Raw genomic sequence first — 17,032 nt, 5'->3', positions numbered from 1 at the left:
TATACAAATACTTCGGAAACTTGTGTGTGACGTTATTCAGGTTGCTGAGATGACAGTAAATAAGAACTGATCATTTTTAAGGAGAAGGAGATAAGACAAGGGATTAGAATGACCGTGATATGAACTTGATAGAAATGTGCATTTAGGAGCTAAAATTAAGATTTTTAAATTAAAGCTGATGGACTGATGTTGTATAAGGCAGCTTCATATATTTTTAGCAGTGTTTTATTGTTGCTTTCTTGTTTTTTAATGCATATTTAACTGATTTGTATGTTTTTGTTATTGGGTTTTTTAGTCTATATTGCCTGGGCACCAGATGGGAAGACAACTAATAAATACAGTACATAAGTGAGTAGTTAATCATGCACAAACCACAGTTCCCCTTAGGAAGAGATATTACACTTTCTACCTAAATATGTCTTTTTTGGAGGATGAACCCAGTGCTGTTATCTTGCCACTCTTGATTTTCTCTTCCTATCCAACACCCAGGACAACCTTGCCTTCCACTATATCCAAGTCTCTTGCCTAATATTTCATGCTGAGAATGCAAAGCAGTGGATCAAATACAGTAGCACAAATAACACTTTATCTTTTACAGTTGCTGGCCATTCAGACTTCCTGTCTCCACAGTCACTTCCTCTTCATTACCCTTTGAAATGTTACGTCTTCTTAAAGTATGAAAAGAGATTGAACCCTAAGTGAAATCAAGGATGGTTATATGCTTTCTTTCATTCCTCTGTTCCCTACTGAAGGTTTTCTGGGGCAACACAAATAGTACTTTATATATGTCAGTGGAATTGCAACCAAGCTTGTGAAAAAAATGGGGAAAGAATCCCAAATAATACAGCTTACTGGATAAGCCAAACTCAGTTCATTATTTGACGTAAATGGGAGAAAAGGTCACACTTGGTAGTTGGAACAGCCTTGGCGCTGGTATGTGCAATGACATTGATCTGCTTCTCTGAGTCGCACTCAGGTTGTCATACAGGCCAACATAAAGCCATGTTGTTCATTTTATTCTCTGTAATTCGGGTTCTTTTATTCTCTGTAACTCGAGAATAAGGGCCCATGTTTTATGGTGTTGTAGGCACTGCATGTTCTGTCACAGCTTTGAATGAGGATGGTCATGTGATGGCTGGCAGCACACTGCGCTTTAGGGCACCAGTGACTCTTCCCTCTACTATTTGAATAGCTGTGCTATTACTCAGTACACATAGGGATCTGCATGCACCATGGGCCAGGGCATAAACATTGCCACTGATGGAACAGGGGTTTGAAGTCGGCATGAGCAGCATAATGAAAAATACATTATTCCCATGTTTACCCCCTGCCTCTGAAATCTCATCTGTGTCAGGTATTATACTGTAAGCTTCTTGGGGCAGGAGCCTGCCTTCTTGTACTTTGTAAAGTGTTATGCACAGTGATAGTGCGTTTTAGATATATAATGATGGGGGGAGGGGAGTTAGTCTTCACAAGCAAATTCTCCTAGACTTTGTAGGCATGGGTCTGAATGTTTTGTTTTGTTTTCATTTGTCCTGACGCTTTTCCTGGGAAAACCTGCTGTTTACTGATGAATCAAAATGAACATCAATCTGCAGGAGAAAAATTGATTGTTGTTTGTTCCGATTCAGCAGTAAAGAGTTGTTTTTCCCAGGGGAAAGGGGTGGGGCAAGCAGAAGTGTGGACAAGCCCTCTGTAGACACATAGGCAACCTGGTCACAGTCTTTTCTGGTATGGTGAGATGTACTGTATTTCTGTTAAATTCTAGTACAGTGGTACCTCGGGTTAAGAACTTAATTCGTTCCGGAGGTCAGTTCTTAACCTGAAACTGTTCTTAACCTGAAGCACCACTTTAGCTAATGGGGCCTCCCACTGCTGCCGTACCACTGCTGCAAGATTTCTGTTCTCATCCTGAAGCAAAGTTCTTAACCCGAGGTACTGTTTCTGGGTTAGCGGAGTCTGTAACCTAAAGCGTCTGTAACCTGAAGCGTCTGTAACCCGAAGTACCACTGTAATCAGGTTATATCTAATGTTAGTCCTGTTGAGGGCAGACCCGCTAAAAGTAGTGGGCATGATTTACATAGGTCCGTTGTCTGTGCATCTACTAATCTGATCATTACTTATTTGGAAACAATACATTATTTGTAAATTTGCATTGATGCATGCATATTAGCATGTGCAAATTTTATGCAAATGCGCACAAACTTTTTAGGGGGGATTAATTTCCTCTTTGGGGTGACTTTCAAGCTCACATGAAATAGCTTCATTTCAGTGTTGCAAAGCAAAAACACCCTAATAAACCTCATTATAGCAACTCATATTCCATGATGACAATTCACTTCATTGATGCCGGTGTGTTCACTGTTTACTTTTATTCAGTGTATAAAGTTCATCTTCTCCATCTGTCAGCATGATTGTGTGCGATCAATTAATAAACCTAAAAAAGGCTGCAGTGCACTTCTTTAATGAATGTTCTTTCATAGCACAGATAATGGGAAGGAAGAGGGCAGCCTTTCATGATTTCCGTAATGCCATATTTGCTCTTTTCTGATGCGCACTGCTTTATGAAAACAACAACAAACAAAAAAATCCAACCACCTTAAACCACAAAAAAGCTCTGAGTAATTTGTGTTGACTGTGCGTGTGCCTTCAGTAAACATTCCTATTCCCTTTCCTCCCTGATGCTTGTGTGATTGTTCTTTGATCAAACTAAACAGGGCTTGAAAAGACAAAAGAGGCAGAAACAGAAGAAAGATGTCTTTAAAGAACTTATCGTGCAGCTACCTCCACTATGAGCAAAAGTGTTGTCCAATGAGTATGATAAAGAAGACTTGCTTGTTTGGGGCTTTTTTCTTTCTTTGCAAATGCTTAAAAAAGAGGGCGATTTGTGTCGACATTATCTAGCATTGTGTTTCTGAAAGACAAAGAGACCTGACGAAGCAGAGTCCAAGTTTAATGTCATAAAAAACCCTTGAGCTCACAACCGAGGGCATTTATGATCCCTGGATAGGCCCAACCAGTAATGGCATTGAAAGTTTCCATGTTGGGGTAGGAAAGCAAAGGGGTTTTTGGTAAGGAGGAGCACATTTCGCAGGGAGGTTTAAAGGCATTGTTCAAGATTAAATATTATTTTCAAGTGCAAATTTGGCTTTGCCTCAAATGCATTTTAAGAGCCTTGGTTATGGTGACTAGCTTATCCTGCATAACGATAATTGGCAGGGAGACTGTGAGTGACAGGTGTTGGGCTACTCCTCCTCTCACTAAATGCCACCCCCATCTTGTGCATGCTTGTTCACATTGATTGATTGATTTAATATTTTTTAAAAGTGCCTTTTGTGATATAAGACCCCTAAGTGGTTTCCACCAAACAAGGAAGCCATTGACAGTAACACATTTAAGATACAATTAATGCACCACCACTGTAAACAACAACAACAATAACAACCATCAGTACAACAATATAAATGGAGTCTGGGCATGTAACATCCCAGTCAGATTCTCTGCATAATACCAGTAGCAATGAGATAGACCATTGGTCCATTTAGCTCTGTATTGTCACTACAATGACTGGCAAAGGCTCTCTGGGGTTTCAAACAGAAGTCTTTCCCACAGCCCTACCTGGAGATGCTGGGGATTGATGCGTGGGACCATCTACATGCAAAGTATGTATTTTACACCAAGCTACGTTTGAGACGGAGACTTGTCTGTTGCCTGGGGCTCCACGTTTGCCACACAAACTCCTAGAATGGACTTTTTCAGCTTTGAGAAATGTAGTTATTCACGTAGCATGCACACTTTTTACTTAGATTTCTAAACTGGAATTGTTCATTAAGCTGATGATGAAACCAAAAGTTGGATCTCTGACGTTCTTCTTCCAAATCCCCATCAGGAGGCGGATTGCAACAGTCGAGGATCAACTAGTGTAGGGGTGCACTGGGACTGTGTAGCCTTGGGGCTCTTCATTCATTTCTCTGACTTTTTCATCAGTCAGATCACATTACAGTAGATTCCAGGACACTGCTTGGTGTCAGTTACTTAGGTCAAAAGGCTGGCAAATACCTGGGGGTGGATGGGTAATTGGATGGAGGACATGCAGTTAGTCTGTCAAGCCACCAGGAATTTGGGTGGCAGATGGTGGTTCAGATAGTCTGACAGTGCAAAGGGGATGCCTGGTGACCAGTTCCTCAGACTGGGGGAGAGCTGCAAATTCAGGAGAGATGGTTAGAGGAGGAGTCTATCATCTATCTATCTATCTATCTATCTATCTATCTATCTATCTATCTTATCTACCTACAGTATCTATCTATCTATCTATCTATCTATCTATCTATCTATCTCTATCTATCTATCTATCTATCTATCTATCTATCTATCTATCTATCTATCTAATCTATCTGTCATCTATCTATCATCTATCTATCATCTATCTATCTATCTATCTATCTATCTATCTATCTATCTATCTCTATCTGTCATCTATCTATCTATCTATCTATCTATCTAATCTATCTGTCATCTATCTATCATCTATCTATCTATCTATCTCTATCTGTCATCTATCTATCTATCTATCATCTATCTATCTATCTATCTATCTATCTATCTATCATCTATCTATCTATCTATCTATCTATCATCTATCTATCTATCTATCTATCTATCTATCTATATCTATCTATCATCATCTATCTATCTATCATCTATCTATCTATCTATCTATCTATCTATCTATCTAATCTCTATTCAAAGTGTGGCAGTTTCAATCCCTAGCATCCAGATATGGCTAGGAAATAATCTTTACTGAAACCCTGCAGTGATACTGTTAATTAGTGCAGACCACACATTGCAAAAGTGCCAAGTTCTCTACTATTTTTAGAATGACTTCAGAGATGGTCCTAACATTCAATCATGCCAAAATTGTTGTTGTTGTTGTTGTTGTTGTTGTTGTTGTTGTTGTTGTTGTTGTTACCCATTGGGGGTGCGATTGTGTTATTATGCATGTATTATACCTGAAGTCTTGAACTGCCTTGGGCTAGCGTTCGCCTGAGTGAATATTGCTGAAACCTCATTGCAATGCGGTTGTTTGCCATCAATCCTATTTTGTTTTCTGCTGTTTTCTTTTTTTGAAAGTTTGTTTTCCTGTCTAATAAAAGCCAGTCCCTGCTTTGACTTGAGCTTATTATTTATTACTACCCTCCACCTTTCCTTTGCAAGGGAGGTGGCAATCTGTTCTCTTTTTCTCGCCCCCCCCTTAAAAAAACCTTTCATAATCGTTGCTCTCTCCATCCCCAGATTTCAGAAATCGGTGACTATTATGTAACAGATGGTCTGACAGACCTCCGACTCTTTGACGTGATGGCTTGCTTGGCGTAGAATATAGCGGCAGTGGAGTAAGTATTCAGAAAGATAGACGCTCATGAATTTTAACTCTCTCATGACAAAGGAATTCAAGGGGGCAAGGGCTGATCTATCAGTTGCCGAAGTAATTAAAAGACTTAGAGGGCTCTCTAGGACAGAGTATCCCTTCACTGTTACAGGCTGTTTATACTGGATTAGCCTTGTCCATGCCCCATTCATCTATATATGAATAACTAGAACAAAACAATGGGCCAGCCTTAATCCAGAAATTGATACATTCCTACAAGCACCAGTCAGGGCTGTTCTTTTAGTTTTTAATGAAATGTACAGTGTGACATCAAGATGGGGCATGCCACAGCAAAATGAGTAGCCATTTTGATGGCTGCTTTTGATGCTATCGCTGAATTGCCATAGTTCCAGTGGTGTAAAATCCACTTTTTCTAATACTAATTGGGATACTGAGGTTTTGCCTTATTAGCTTTAGCAGTTGAGAGACACAACAGTGGCAAAAGTTGGACCACTTTCTGGTGGTGAAAATGTAAAGAATGAAAACTTTGCAAATGCACGAGTCACACCAGGCTCTTTCTTCTGCTTACCCTGGATAGTCATTCTGTCACTTGTAAGGGGTAGTAATATGCTTGTCTCTAGGGTTGTGGGCAAGGCAAATATACCTTGTCAAGGGTGAGGAACCTCAGGTCTGCAGGGTCAAAAGTTGCTCTCCAAATGTCTTTGTCTAGCACTCAAGACTCTTCCCCGGCCACACCCTCTCCTGAGACCACACCCCTCTCCAACACTGCTATGCGCTGTCTTTGAGTCCTTTTTCCTGGATGAAATGTTCCTGTAAACTGTGGCAATGCATCTTGCTTGCCTGGGTGGAGGGTGAATATATATGGTTGGGTGAGGGTATAAATACAGCTGATGGTTGTGTGGCTTGAATGCACCTGACTGTACAAAGGTAAGAATCACATGCATTTAACTTCTGCCTGGCCCTGCATGTGGCCTGCGGAGGCTTGCCCACAAGGGAATTTGACCTTCTGCCTGACAAAGGTTCCCAGCCCCAGGTATAGGAGGCTTCCTACACACCACGGCTTAAAGGGTCTCAGGAATCAGGGTTTGGAAGGACCTGTGCTTAAGAACGTGAAGGGCTAATGCCAGTCAGGATAGACTGGAAAGGTCACTTTTTTGACTAAACAACTTGGTATAAAGTGAAGTGATCCCACTCCACTTCTTGTCTAAGAAAGGGCATTAGTTGCCCAAGGTCCCTTGATGCCTACCTGAAACATCAGAGAAGGTACATGGAGACTCCATAATGGTGTAGACGTACAAGGCTTTAATGGGTAGCCATCTCCAAGACAATGGGTAGCCATCAGGGCTGCACCAGAATAGAAGTGCTGAGTTGTCCACCTTTCTTATTGGAGCAATGCCAGTGTCACGCTGAATCTGTACTTGAGCCTACAAAATCTTATTCTGATTTAGCTACTAATTACCCTGCCATGTGCTTCCTGTTCAGGGCTCACCCTCTGAACCCCACCTAGGCTCAAGAAAACTATTTTACAGGGGCATTCTGATATCTAGGGCAAATGGTGCACAGCACTGTATAAATTAAAAGTAAAAGTAGACTGTAAGCAGAATTCTAGCAAGGCTCCGTTGGATTCTTCTTAATCATTCTCTGTAAGGTGGATAGGAGGTTATTTGTAAATTGGCACGTTTCACTGTCAGTTTTGTTTCATCAGAGATGGTTCTCAAATGTTCTCTTTTCATATTCTCTTATTTGGATATCTGTGATTTGTGGAAAAGAAAACTATACTTTTCTCCCTTTTGTGTCTGGTACTAGTACCATTGTAGCTGAATAACAGAGAGCTCCTTGAGTTTCAGCTCAAACAGAGTATGTGCAGTCATACCCTTTAACAAAACAGTGATGCTGTGATGGTATTTTGGTTCAGCTGTTGGTTTTTATTCCGTTGGAGTAAAAGAAGAGAAAATAAAATAATAATGATTTTAGACTAAATTTTCAATGATCTGAAAGACACACAAGTCCCAAAGTTTTTTACCCTCTGCACAGTAAGTTGGGAATTCTGGGTTGTATTCAGCAAGGGCATAGTGCTTCTAGAAGGCCTTCACTCCTGCAGTGGGACTATTCCTCCCCTATTCCCCCAGTGCTTCCCAAACCTGCTCTGGATTCCACCCCACAAGGTCTGGAGCAGTTCTGGTGGAGTGTAAGGGTACATTGTGTGGGCACTAGAAATTCCATTGTGCAAGCAGCAGTCATTCCATCAGTGTGATTCCTTTATTGGGCAGAATGTTAAACAGAGGGGGCACCAAATAAATTTACTTAACAGCGCTTAGTAACAACAGGGTAAGAAGCAATTAAGAGTCAGGATTCCAGACATAGCCAGAATTAACAGCATTTCAGTCAGGATGCCAAAAGAAACAGAACAGATAATGTGCCTGTTTCTTTCCAGAAGGCATAGGAAGAACCAATATGGTTTCTGCCATTCTTGAGATATCCAGTTCTCATAGAAATATAGGCAGTTGGTCAGACCACTGGTCCATCTAGCTTAACAATGCCTACACTGTTTGGCAGCAGCTCTCTGGGGTTTCAGGCAGGGAACAAATCTCAGTCCCACCTGGAACCTTCTGCATACAAAGCAGATCTCCTGCCACTGAGCTACGACCCAGTTCAAGGGACAGCCTTACAACTTGGCAGAATGAGGTGGATGCCACAGGCAGCCAGTGCTGAAGCAGGGACATGGGAGTAGTGGCAAGATGTTGGGGACAGAGCTGTGTATGCTACTTGGCCTGCCCTGCATCTGTAAGTGCAGTGAAGGATACTGTCCCTGTATTGAAGTAAGACTCAAAACTGCCAGTCAAGTCAGTTTCTGTCCACAGGGGTAGAGGAACAGCATCTTGTCCTTCTCAGGCAGCAGAATGTCTTAGGCCGGCCCTGTCAGGTTCTAGACTGGATCAAGCTACTCTTGCCAAGTGCTTGTTATTTTTTTTTTTTTAACTTTAGGACCAACACAGAAAGGAATAATCCAAGTAGATTTTTTTAAAAAATCATCATCATCACCATCGTCAAGGCAAACAGAGGTTGTTCATGGGCTGCCCTATGATTCAGATGTTCCAGCCTGTGGATAAACAAAGCTGCGAAATAAAGGTCATTTTAATCAGGCATCACGTGAAAATTACCTGAGGGCAAATAAATGCAAGTATCAGATTCTTATCAGATCCCTGGGATAATAATAGCCGCGTCACTGGGGAGAGTCTGTTAGTGTTGGCCCACTGGGTCATATAACAATGCAAACGCTCCCTTTGGCTTCCCACTGCTGTGACCCGCCCATCTGCTTCTCTCTGGCCATATGTCAGAGAACTATCAAAGACTACAAACATCTGAGTTTTATGCATCTGAATGTTCTTCAGTTTTCATTGAAGCTTCATAGAAATGCTGCTGCTCTGAAATTCTTCTTTCATAAAAGGGCTTTTTGTACTTTTAAGTTGAGTGTTAACATTCTAGTATTGATATTATTAGGAGTTGTATTTGCATAGTGTTGCTGTAATGGCTTGTAGCTGAGCCCAGGAAAGTTCGCCCAATGCACCATTATCACTTTATTGTGATAATTTTTAAGTCACATCTTGGGGAGAGAAAACAGATGGAAGTGTGTGTGTGTGCGCGTTTAGTAGCAGCACTAATATGAAGCTCATAGTAAAAAACTAAATGGTTTCAGTATCAAAAATATCATAAAAGATTAAAATGTTTTCCAAGGAAACAGAAAATGTGTGACTCAAAAATTAAAAAAAATTAAAATACCTCCGGACTCTCTATTCTAGAGCTAAAATTTAAAGCAAGCCATTCTCTGGAGCATATTGTGAACAGGCAGTTTTACAAGTTGTAACGGAGCCACACAAAAGTAGTAGATGGAAAGACAATCTTTGTTGGGCTATAAATGCAGTGTGTAGTTACATTGCATTTAAGATAACTCTGTTAAAGTTCAAATTCAGATTTCACGCATTCACACAAGTACCCCAAATAAGTTTCTTTAAAGGCAAATCTAAAGCTTCATGTAGGAGTTATTTTGCTCATTTGGTTCATTGTGCGCTCAATGTTATAAGTCCCATGTACTTTTATGCAAGCATCTAGAGCAGGGGTGAAGAATTTACCACCCGCCTGATATTGTTGGACTACAAATCCCATCATCCCTCACCACTGGCCTTGCTGGCTGAGGCTGATGGGAGCAGGAGACCAACAATATCAGGAGGCAGGTAAAGGTAAAGGGACCCCTGACTGACTCTGGGGTTGCGGCTCTCATCTCGCTTTATTGGCCAAGAGAGCCAGCGTACAGCTTCCGGGTCATGTGGCCAGCATGACTAAACCTCTTCTGGTGAACCAGAGCAGCACATGGAAACGCTGTTTACCTTCCCGCCAGAGCGGTACCTATTTATCTACTTGCACTTTGACGTGCTTTCAAACTCCTAGGTTGGCAGGAGCAAGGACTGAGCAACAGGAGCTCACCCCGTCACAGGGATTTGAACCGCCGACCTTCTGATCAGCAAGTCCTAGGCTCTGTGGTTTAACCCACAGCGTCACCCGTGTCCCTCCATATCAGGAGGTACATAGGCTTAAATGGACTAGTGACCCATCAATTTTATCCCTCCCTCTAACTGTGAGTTAAAATGTTAACCTCACTGAAGTGGTATGTAATACAGTGCCAACTTCTTCAGTTAAGAGAATGTGTGTGTACAAGTTTTGGTCCCAAATAAATGCAGCTTTCCAAACCTTTGAAACTCACCTGTGCTGTTCCTCCCGGTAAAAGTATTCTGCTGCCTTACTTTCCAGCTTCTTTTATCTGGCTGAGTTCTCTCTGGGTACCCAGTCGGCCAGGATACATTAAGACCTCTAGAATCTTTCCTTATGAATCCATTCTCTTTTTAACTAGTACAAGCATCCTTTCATATTTAAATCTCAGAGCCTATTTATAGTTTCCAATAGTCTTAATGTGAGTTCAGCCCACCAAGGGGAAATCTGGACAGCAGTAAATACACGAGGGTTCAGCTGAATTACCTTTCAGAGGGAAAAAGCCATTATTATGGTACACTGCAATCTAATTTATCCGCATGCACTAAATTGGAGCAGGGGAAGAGAGGGGAGCAGAAAATCAGATATTCGGATGTGTGTTACAGTGAAACAGGCTTATATGGTGGTGGGAGATGCAAAACAGATTCAGGTACTTTTGCTAGAGCTGAAAAAAAATGTTGCACACCTTTGAGATTCATCAAAACTTCAGAATTCAGTTTCAGCTTTTTGAATTTCAAGAACAACCTCATTTCAAATCCCACAGTTCCTATTTCATTCTGGGGCCCTTAGAAGCAAATGTTCCTGGTGTCTGTGTTCCCCGGGTCCCCTTCCCTTCTGCACCCCAATGCCACTGTTCTCATGATTTCTGTCCCCCACCCTGCTGAAGGGTAAAGGTTAAAAAGTGCAAATCCTGGCTGTACTGTAGGCACCACTTCACTCTCTAATACATTCATTGGAACCCACATTATTATTAGGGCCAGGGGAGGGTGAAGGGGTGAAGCATATGCTGCCCAGATGACAAGACCCCACTCTTGGCCTCACTGATGTCGTCCAAAGGAAAGCAGAGCAATACATTTGGCACCAGCTTGGCTGCAGGAGTTGCTGGAAGGAGGGGTACAAGGCGCCATTCAACTGTATTAGAGACTCCACTCTAGATTTGTGTAGGGTTTACTTCTTAGTCTCTTCTTTTCCCAAAGACATCCAAACAAGGCAGTGGAGGTTTAGGACCAGATTTTTCCTTCTCTAGATAGGCTACTTTCCCAGGTTGACAAGCCCCATCTGCCCCTCACTTCCCTATACAGTATGTGCAGAAACCTCCTTCTTGACTGTTGGACCCACAATCTGCTAGACCCTGTCTTTGCATGCAGGGGAAGTCCCTAACTCAGTGTGTGTGTGTGTGTGTGTGTGTGTGTGTGTGTGTGTGTCCCAAAGATGGTTCAATTTGTATGAAATACAGCTGGGTTCTGTGGATTTTATTCAGGCACTGTAATATTTACTCTTGACTCCCTGAATGGCTTAGGACTGTTGGTTTACCCAGCACATTTTGCCCTGGGATCGCCACTGGTGCTCACTGGTGGCAGTTCTCCAAGTTCTCTGGCAAATATATCTCTCAACTTGGTTATCTAAGGTTATCTTGAACTAGGGAGGGCAAGAATTGATCATGGGATGTAAAGCAGGAATAGGGAGCTGGAGATGCTGCAGATATTGTTGCACTACAGTTCCTTTCATTCATGAATGTTGGCCATGCTGGCTGGGGCTGATGGGAGATGGAATCCAACAACACACGGAGAGTCACAGGTTCCTCATCCCTGATGCAAAGCATATGATCTACCACTGAGTTGTATTTTCTGCCCTTGAGTTGACTGGATTTTTATTGAAGGTCTGTTCTTGGTTGTGATTAACCCAATCAAATGGGTGGGGTACAAATAATAATAAATTGTTGTTGTTGTTACTGACTACACAAAGGGTGGAAAGTGGAGTCCATGGTAAAAATCAGAGATATTTGTTATTGCTGGCATGAATAGATTCCATTTTCAAGATCAGCAATTTTGGGATGTTTGCCTTCTACAGCCTTATGAAGTTTTAAAGCAGCTGTTCACACATCTCTACGGATTTTCTGTGGATGGGTGGCAACAGCTATTCTTTGGGACTGATTAGTTTGTTTAGTTCTCTCTCTCCCTATACTAACTCGTTAAAAAAAATCATCAGGATCAGTAGTGTGTTCTTTCTGATACAGTTACTCTCTGATACAGAATGGCTGTGAAATCTGTAAGGCCCGGGGAGACGAAATCACTGTTGCTGCTCTTCAGTGATCTCTGTACTACCACCACTCCAGTCTATGTGTATGTATCTGCCTGCCTGTCTTTGTGTGCACATGTGCAAACGGATCTCAACAGAAGGTTTTGACCTTACAGCTCTCGGAGGGTTGGCCAACACCAAATGTGGCCCTCAGGCCCAAAAAAGTTAACCATCCCTTTTGTATATGGTTTTGTTTTGTTTGTTTATCATTCATTTTACCAAATATCAGTGCAATCTTATACAAATCTTTTCTGACACAAGTCCAGTTGAGCTCAATAGGACATACTCCCTGGTAAAAAAGGAGTATAGGATTTCAGCCTTTTCCATTGTTCAGTCAGCCACATTTCTGGCTCCAAGAACATACCACTGACAGCTGCATAATTCGGATTAATTCTTTTTATGAAGTTGTGTAATCTCATTTTACAATCAAGAGGTTGCACTTCCCCTATTTCCTATGACTAATGTATTCTACTTTAGAATGTTGGTTTTACTTATTGGATCCAACCTTTCTTTGAAGGAACTCAGGGCAATACTCAGGGATAATTCACAGGATTATCTTGTTTTTTCCTCACTCTACAAGGAGCCTATGAGGTGGGTTCAGCTGAGGGATAGTGGCTGGTTAAACAGCCTCCTGCTTCTACAGTGCTTGAACTGTATTCATTTTTTAAAAGAATTTGTTTTAATTCAAGTTCACCTTGTTCAAAAAGGAACTAGCTCAGTTCGTGTTCATCCTAATGAAGCTTGTAGTTCATAGAAAGTTCATCCTTGGCAAAAAAATAAAGTAAAATAAAATAAAATAAACCAGCATGTTCTTCATTCTTTCATTCATTCAATTTATATTCCACTCTTTATTTCAAAGTAGTCATGGATGGCAAACACTCACTAAAACAATATAATTAAAAACAGTTTTTTTTAAAAAAACTGTAATAAACCACTGTGCTGAAGTATAGGGTACAAAAGTAAATCAGGGGCCACCACCAAGTGGTAATATGTCTGCCAGACAGAATGTGAACAGATGATGTTTTCCCCTGGTGGCAAGGAGAAACAGATACAAGACACTATTTTAAATTTCCCATGTCCCCCTGCTGTTGTGTCATTGTGGGAATTTTAAATAGCAGTTCCTCAACACACCTGTGTGAGACCAGTGGGACCTCAGAAGCTGACCAAAGCATGGGGTACTGATCTCAGAACTGGTTTGAACCTGGGCCAACCAACATTCTATCCACTGAAGGTGCAGGTGCCAGGTTTAAAGCATGACCGCACAGTTACAAAATGGAGGAAGAATGACGGGCTTAAACCTATGAAGCTCACTTCTCTGGGTTTCATATGTAACTTCATGTTACAAAATCAGCAGGTACATTATACACCCACTTGCTGCATACTATTGTGCTTTCTGAAATGCATGTACCTAGAGATAAGGCCAATCATTAGCAGTGGGTGCGTGGGTGGGGTGACACGGTCTAAAAATTTGAATCCTTCTCACCCATTAAAGCATCTACATGTTGTACACATGGCAAACCTGCTTCTTTTGTCACGTTGAAATGGCTGATACAGTAACGTATTTCCCCCAGAAAATCAGACTAAGGGGTCATGGTGAATAGAGCGTCAAACTAGGACGTGAGCAACCAGGATTCGAATCTCCACTTGGCCATGAAGCTCACTGGGTGACTTTGGGCCAGTCACTGCCTCTTAGCCTAACTTACCTCGTAGGGTTGTTGTAGGGGGTGAAATGAAGATGGGGAGAATCATGCATGCCACCTTGAGCTCCTTGGAAAAAATGGTGGGACTAATAAAATGTAATGTAACGTAATCCAAGATTTCTTCTCTTACCTTGTACTATTTATGTTGCAAAAAGGTTGCAGGAAGCAGTAGTAAAGTGTGTGGGTATGCACACGCGCTTGTGTATTTAAATCTGCAAGCTTGATTCCAGGAATAGGCACATTTAACACAGCACAGGCTCTGTTCAAATGCAGTATTTCTGAATACACAAAAGAAACTCTATTGGCTCAAGCCAAGAGAAGATGCAAGCTTGAGCTCGCTCAGAGCTGAGTAATGCTATCTTGTCAATAGGAATTGCCTTGAGTCTCTATCTGTTTGGCCACGCTAACTAATGATCATTTAACTGTACTGTCAGTTCTGTTTAAATTTGAGTGTTGCCAGTTGCTTCCTTCGCCCGGCCAGCCAATGAGAGCTGAGCAAGTCATTCATGCATGCTGCTGCCCCAGTGGCTCTAAGCCTATAGCAGCCCAGTTTAATAGGGCATTCAGAGCTCATTAGCAAGGAAACACATCAGGAGTGACCGCTCCAGTACCACACGTTGCAACTAATAGCCTCGCTGAACAGAATCGTTTCTGTTTCTGCTCACTTGTTGTTGAGTCCTTTCTGTGTCAACAAGTGGTCATGTCGGCAGGAGCCCGGCCATTCTGCCCAACAGTTTTATCCGTTGCTCTCCCGAGCCAGACTTGTGTCCTCCTTCATTGTTCGGCCTACAATAGAGCATGAGCAATCACAAAGGCTTCACAGCCATTCATCATCAGCTCACAGATTCGCCCGAGCAATATTGCCTGCCAAACGCTCAGGCCATCGTTTTGGCACAGTGAGCGAGTGAGTGAATGAATACCCATGAAATACAAATAGTTTCACAACTTGCACTTTTTTGTATGTGTGGCTCCGATGGCATGACAAGGAGGGACAGGAGCACAAGGAAGCTCTGGCTGGAAAAGGGAAGATTCAGGAGGAGAGAGGGAAGCAACTTGGAAAAGGAAAAGGAGAGGCAAAGCTATTGGAGGTGGAACGCACATCGTGGGCCAAAATAAACTTGAATTGATTTCTTTTTATGACAGGTGCCATTGAGCCAGAGCTTAGCACTGTGAAATATCACTGATTTAAACAGGCATTTAACTCTCTGCCACAGAAACCAGCTGGATCTCAAACTGTTGGCTTGAATTCTGTTAGGGCTGCGATCCAATTAACAGGAATCTTAAGAGGCCACTCCTAAACATGTTTACTTAGACATCAGTACTAATACTCTCAGGTACGTATGCATAGGATCGCAACAGTAGCCTATTACTCATATGAATTTTAGTCAATTGGTAGCACAATCCTATTTGTGTTCACTCGGAAGTCTCACTATGTTCAGTCGGGCTAACTTCCTGGTAAGTGTGTTTAGGATTGTAGCCTAAATCTGCACACAGTCACAAATAAATTGCAGTATTGCTGGAAGAAGAAAGCATACTTTGTTTTTCAATTAAGCACATGTTCTTTGAAGCACCACACACACACACACACACACACACACACACACACAGAGAGAGAGAGAGAGATTAATTGGGGAGGGGAGACATTTTCATGTTAATAAACAGTTTTGTAATAAATTAATTTAGGCCGCAGTCCTACCCAATGCCCTGATGGGCTCTCTCTGTGGGGAAAAGTAATATTGAGCCCTTCCATCCTATTCTGTATTTTAAAAACTATTTCCCTCCCATTGGAAATGAGGAGAGTGGACTGTGCCAGTACCAGAGCTGGGAATGGGAAGACATTAACATTGTTGGATCCAACCTTCACTCTTGTACACTCTTGGCATGTTCCTTGGCAGCTCCATCCACGGTCAGAAAGGGAAATGCAATGGCATAGGTTGTTGGGTCTATTGACTAAAAGCTGGAACCCTACAATTTATTGGTTTGGACCCAGATTTCCTGTGAGTAGAGTGATACTCATGGGACACTTCTTCTAGAGGAAAGAGGGAAGGAATTTCATTTTAATTCAAATTGGGTCATGGCTGCACATGATAATGATAATGAAGGAGAGCCCACAACCTCCTGAAGGAATCTGTTCCACTGTTGAACAGCTCTTGCTGTCAGAAAGTTCTTCCTGCTGTTTAGTTGGAATCTCCTTTCTTGTAACTTGAAGCCATTGGTTCCAGTCCTACCCTCCAGAGCAGAAGAAAACAAACTTACTCCATCTTCTGTGTGACAGTTCTTTAGATAGTTGAAGATGGACTGCAAGAAGATCAAACCTATCCATGCTTAAGGAAATCATCCCTGAGTGCTCACTGGAAGGGCAAATCCTGAAGCTGAGGCTTTAATACTTTGGCCACCTCATGAGAAGAGAAGACTCCCTGGAAAAGACCCTGATGTTGGGAAAGATTGAGGGCACAAGGAGAAGGGGACACCAGAGGACAAGATGGTTGGACAGTGTTCTCGAAGCTACCAGCATGAGTCTGACCAAACTGCAGGAGGCAGTGGAAGACAGGAGTGCCTGGCGTGCTCTGGTCCATGGGGTCATGAGGAGTCGGACACGACTAAACAACAACAACAATCATATATCCTCTCAGTTGCTTTATGTGGGCTAGCTTACCAGAAATGGGCAGAAATTGATTTTGTTTTATCGAGGAATTTAATCTTGCCAAGTATACTAGTAGCTTTTAAAACTGAGACATAGTTTTGCTATCTAGAGGAGAAGTAAGGTGATGATCCTATATATACTTGCTTGGAAGTAAGCCTCACTGAATTCATGTGGGACTTACTTCTGAGTTAGACATGCATAATGTTGCATTACATATCTCAGAGAAATTAAGTGCTTGACTTAACAACTACTCATTTATCCCTACTAGTTGGGGTGACATCTGGGAACTTGATTCCATCATGCCCACATTGACAGCCATTTCAGCTGAACCAGTGAAACTTGCTACACAATGTGAAGAATATGTGTCAACAAAAGAAAAACCTACAAGAAAATAAAGTCATGCTCAGAGCTCTGGCCATTGTTGACTAGCCCACATTTCATAGGCGAGTTAGCTAAAGA

The 17,032-nt window shown here is 42.0% G+C and overlaps 1 long non-coding RNA gene across 1 annotated transcript in view; it reads left to right on the top strand.

Moving 5' to 3' along the window:
- The window catches only part of LOC309351385, a 150,321-nt gene that overhangs the window by 94,042 nt on the left and 39,247 nt on the right, over window positions 1–17,032 (top strand). The window contains exon 3 of the long non-coding RNA XR_014160810.1: window positions 5,293–5,390. This is a non-coding gene — a long non-coding RNA (uncharacterized lncRNA). The remainder of the gene's footprint in view (window positions 1–5,292; window positions 5,391–17,032) is intronic.

This window comes from Podarcis erhardii (assembly GCF_964252035.2).
Source record: "Podarcis erhardii genome assembly, chromosome: 10".
NCBI lineage: Eukaryota > Metazoa > Chordata > Lepidosauria > Squamata > Lacertidae > Podarcis > Podarcis erhardii.
The sequence above is the reverse complement of the archived record's forward strand: the minus strand, read 5'-3'. Positions and strand labels throughout refer to the sequence as shown.